The sequence below is a fragment of the Triticum dicoccoides genome, chromosome 5B, assembly GCF_002162155.2.
Source record: "Triticum dicoccoides isolate Atlit2015 ecotype Zavitan chromosome 5B, WEW_v2.0, whole genome shotgun sequence".
In the NCBI taxonomy this organism is placed as follows: domain Eukaryota; kingdom Viridiplantae; phylum Streptophyta; class Magnoliopsida; order Poales; family Poaceae; genus Triticum; species Triticum dicoccoides.
The window spans coordinates 141915295-141920567 of record NC_041389.1 but is presented as its reverse complement, the minus strand read 5'-3'; positions in this window follow the sequence as shown (position 1 = coordinate 141920567).

Sequence of the window (5273 nt, the reverse complement as noted above, 5' to 3'; positions counted from 1 at the left end):
ATCAATGCCATGTTTAACTTGTTTTGCTCATATCTTCTAGGCCGTAGCTCCGAACTAAATGAACTTTATATGTAACTTGACTAGAATCTCGTGTAGATCATCCTTGTGCATCTTAACTTGCTGTTTAACAACTTGAACATAAGGTTTATTCAGATCTGGACCAACTTCGAAATATGCATATGAGGACTTACCGGAATTGTTATATGTTGTTCCCGGCCTCATTTAAACTTGCTTTGATGTGTTGCTCTTGTTTGCATCATCTCTTGCCATGAGTAGCTTCATGTAGCTTGGTCATGCATCATGCTTGTTTGTGCATCATGCCTTGTTCATGTGTGGTGTGTTTACCTATGTTGTGTGCTTCTTCTTGTTAGTTCCTGTTTCGTTGCGATCGTGAGGATTCGTTCGTCTACGCTTGGTTCGGCTTCATCCGTTCATCTTCTTCATGCACTCGTCCTTCTTCCTTGCGGGATTTCAGGCAAGATGACCGCTACCCTGGATCTCACTACTATCATTGCTATGCTAGTTGCTTCGTTCTATTGCTTTGCTGCGCTACCTATTACCTGTTTATCGAGCCATCCCATATTGCCATGTCAGCCTCTAACCTTTGACACCTTACCTATGCAAAGCATTGTTTGGCTATGTTACCACTTTTGCTCAGCCCCTCTTATAGCGTTGCTAGTTGCAGGTGAACTTGAAGATTTCTCCATGGTGGACAGGATTTTGGTTGGGATATCACAATATCTCTTATATTATTAATGCATCTATATATTTGGTAAAGGGTGGAAGGCTCGGCCTTATGCCTAGTGTTTTGTTCCACTCTTGCCGCCCTAGTTTCCGTCATACCGGTGTTATGTTCCCGGATTTTGCGTTCCTTACGCGGTCGGGTGATTTATGGGACCCCCTTGACAGTTCGCTTTGAATAAAACTCCTCCAGCAAGGCCCAACCTTGGTTTTACCATTTGCCTCACCACCACCTACCTTTTCCCTTGGGTCGGTCAACCCAAGGGTCATCTTTATTTTAGCCCCCCCGGGCCAGTGCTTGTCTAAGTGTTGGTCCGAACCGAGTAGACTGCGGGGCCACCTCGGGGCAACTCGAGGGCTGGTTTTACTCGTAGGATGTCTCATCCGGTGTTGCCCTGAGAATGAGATATGTGCAGCTCCTATCGGGATTGTCGGCGCATCGGGCGGCTTTGCTGGTCTTGTTTTACCATTGTCGAAATGTCTTGTAAACCGGGATTCCGAGTCTGATCGGGTCTTCCTGGGAGAAGGTCTATTCCTTCGTTGATCGCGAGAGCTTGTCATGGGCTAAGTTGGGACACCCCTGCAGGGTATAATCTTTCGAAAGCCATGCCTGCGGTTATAGGCAGATGGGAATTTGTTAATGTCCGGTTGTAGACAACTTGACACCAGATCCGAATTAAAATGCATCAACCGCGTGTGTAGCCATGATGGTCTCTTCTCGGCGGAGTCCGGGAAGTGAACACGGTTTCTGTGTTATGTTTGACGTAAGTAGGAGTTCAGGATCACTTCTTGATCATTACTAGTTGAGGACCGTTCCGCTTGTTCTCTTCTCGCTCTTACTTGCGTATGTTAGCCACCATATATGCTTAGTCCCTGCTGCAGCCTCACCACTTTACCCCTTCCTTTCCCTTTTAAGCTTTGCTAGTCTTGATACCCATGGTAATGGGATTGCTGAGTCCTCGTGGCTCACAGATTACTACAACATCAGTTGCAGGTACAGGTTTATGCGATGATCATGACGCGAGAGCGATGCTTGCTTGCGTTGAGTTCTTCTTCTGCTTCTTCTTCGATCAGGGGATAGGTTCCAGGTCGGCAGCCTGGGCTAGCAGGGTGGATGTCGTTTGAGTTTCTGTTTGTGATTCATCCGTAGTCGGATGATGCTCTTATGTATTGTATTGTTGTATTTGTGTGGCATTGTATGCCTTATGTATGTATCCCCATCTATTATGTAATGTTGATGTAATGATATCCACCTTACAAAAGCGTTTCAATATGCGGGTTTATCCTTGGTGGGACCTTCGAGTTCCTTTTGGATAGGGTCGCATATTGGGCGTGACAAGTTGGTATCAGAGCCTCGACCGACCATAGGAGCCCCCTTGATTGTTGGCCGTTGTTGAGTCTAGAAGAAAACTATTTTGAGTCTTAGGATTATATATATCGGAGAGTAGGATTCTTTTTACTCCTCAGTCCCTTCGTCGCTCTAGTGAGGTCTCTTGACGTATATGTTTTGTCTTTCCTCTCCTCAAATTTCACTCAAATTTTTTTTAGGATCACACGGGTATCTTGGAATCGTTCCGATGGTTTTGTGACAAGAACATTGTTCTTGGTGCCTCCTGTCTATTTATGTGGCTTTGACCCGGGGAGTTGAGCTCCGAGGTGTTGTCGTCACAATTTTATCGTTGCAGTTCTGGAATACCTGAGTTTTGCCGACATCGAAAATCTCTTTTATGTAGTTGTTGGTAAGATAACCCCGATAACCCAGTACTGGGGCGAGCTCGGGAGTATTGCCATAACTCGTATAACGGATGCTTTTCGAAGGTTGAGGTACATGATTTCCGAAGGTTTCTTGGTTATGTGTTGACGGATGGATACAGCTTGGATGTAGGTATTTTTAGTTTGGGTGAGATATATTGCTTCCCATGTATCCCCAACACCAGATTGCATAACCAGAAAGTTTCGGGAGTTTTACAGGTGGTAATTCAAGTAGCTCCTAGAATATCTTTTCGACAGATGCATGATATGGGATTGGGTAAATCTCTATCATATGTTTGTCTCCGGCTTATTCTGCAAGTCAAATCCTTTGTTTTGTTTTGAGTTGTGGTATTCGAGTTGCTTCGAAGTCAAATGTTGATTCCATACCTTTCTTAAACGGTGTTCTCATATTGCTATGTGAATACTAATCCTTCTTGATCATCGAGGTCGTCATGTTTACTCTTTTCCAACCGGCGTGCTTCTCTTCAAGTGGTTCCAATCATTTTCAACATTTGCGAGATCAATTCTAAGTTTTCTCAACGGTGTTTGTTTTGTCAGTCCCCAAGTTGCCTTTGTTTTCCCGCCCTCCCACCCCTTTTTCTTCAAGGACCCAGATTTCTTAATCAAGTATCCATTTATTCATGTGAAGTCTCTTCATTCTTTTCTTTCGATGTTCTTATCCGGTGATTCTCATGAAGATGCTCTTCAAGTTCATCATTCTTCATTGTTGTTTCTTCTCCGGTGGATTAATTTCAAGCTTTCAGTGTTGATCATATTCCTTTCCTCGTGTCAAATGCTTTCTCATGCCGGTGCACCTCTTAATCTTTCACTTCTCGTTATTCATTTGTTCTGGAGTGCTCAAGATATCTTAGAAGATTTGTGTTTCCATTCTCAATCCGTTCAAGCTATTTGGAGATTATTGTCTCATTCAAGCCATTTAATTCAACCGGTGCAATCTCCTTGTAAAATCATTTCCAACGATGTTTCTTTTCAGTGGGCCCATAACCCATAGGTCTTTTCCCAGGATCTTACCTGACTCTTCTATTTCCCCGGAGTTATTCTCAATTCTTTTCAAAGTGTGACGCAAGAATGGATTTCATCAGTCATATTCCTTATCCAAGATCGTTTTCAAACTCTTTTCATTGTTGGCTCAACCCCTTCGCTTTCCATTCTACCGGAGTATCTCAGTAATTTTGGTGGTGTTTCTCGTCGTCAGTTGAAGACCGAAGAAGTGTTTCCTCTAAATCTTGCTCCATTCTCTTCAAGATTCATGGTTCTAGCTTGATGCCATCCTCTCATAATTGTTTTCGATTGTGAGAATTCTTTTCACCCATCCAGAGCATTTCAGGAGTCTTTTCAGTTTGATTCTCCGGAGCCCATCATCTCAGAATTATTCATTCAAGCTTTCAGCTCTCGTTCTCCAAATCTTACCGGTGAATCGTTCAAATATCCTCTAATCGGTTCATGACCTCTTCGTTCTCATGTATCTAAATTCCCAAGTATCTTCATTCGTTCTCTAATTCTCACCGGTGTTTCACCCCTTTACTTCGTTCATTTTCAATTCTTATGGTGGTTCGTCCAACATTCCTCTTCCATTGTTATCATACCAATTCATTCGTTCTTTCCAATCCTATCGGTGGTTCATGAAGACTTTCTCAAGTTTTGTGCTAAACCCCTTAATCCTTTTTCAAGAAGAATAAGTAGTATGCGAAATCCATTGCTTTTCATCGATTTAATTTGGTGAGGATAAGCATAACATAAATCTTATTCTTATTTCATCAGAGTGAGTAATCCTTTTCTTCCGGAGTTTGTTCTTGGTGAATAAATTCTAGTTCCAAGTGTTTTCATCTTTTCTTTTCTGGAGTTCTAATTTCCTCGCTCATTTCGTCGGAACCTCCATCTAAATCATCGCAAGGCTCATCTTATTCTTTCATCCTTCATTCTATCTCATCGTCCTTTTGTTACCGGAGTTCTTCATGGTGGTTCATCATGATTTAATTCATTCTTCAAGTGTTCATCAAGATTTCTTGTCGGTGGAGTTCAAGTATCTTTTCTTCTCGCGTCTCGAAGTGCAATTAATTCTCCGTATTCTTTTGAAGTGGAGTTTTGCATTTCTTCATTCTTCTTAGCTATTCAATCTTTTTCGTTTGCGGCTGTTTATCACCTCATAATTTCTGAGATGTTATCCATAAGCCCACAACAAGCTTATTCTTTCGTTGTTGATTTTCTCAACAACTCCATTCAACCTTTCCTTCTACGTTCTTTTCAACTCTTTCAATTCTTTCCGGAGGTTTTGTTCATGCCTTCATCAAGTATCATCCCTTCTTCTCTAGTTCATGTTCTATTCCTTCCTTGTTCAACCGGAGTGCTGCCCAAATTATATCAATCTTATTTCTTCTCCATCTAGTTTTAACAGGAGTGGTTTCGAATTCTATCTTGTCCATTAAACTTTTGATTCATGTCTTTGCAACCTTCAAGGTTCGCATAATGATCCTTGTTCCTCCTTTCTAACAGATTGTTTGCAATCTTGTTCATCTTCCTTGTTTTCTTTCTTTCATATTTCTCAACATCTCAAGGTTCGTGGTTTCACTCATTCGTCAAAGAAGCAACTTAGTTTTACCTCTTCTCTTCCTCTTCCTTTTCCCTCCGGTGCCATCCTAGATCTTGGGACGAGATCCTCTCGTAGTGGTGGAGTGTTGTAACGCCCCGGATCCGATGCGCCAGGTGTCTGCTAGTTATTCACCGTCGTTGCCATGTCATTTGCTTGCATGTTGCATTTT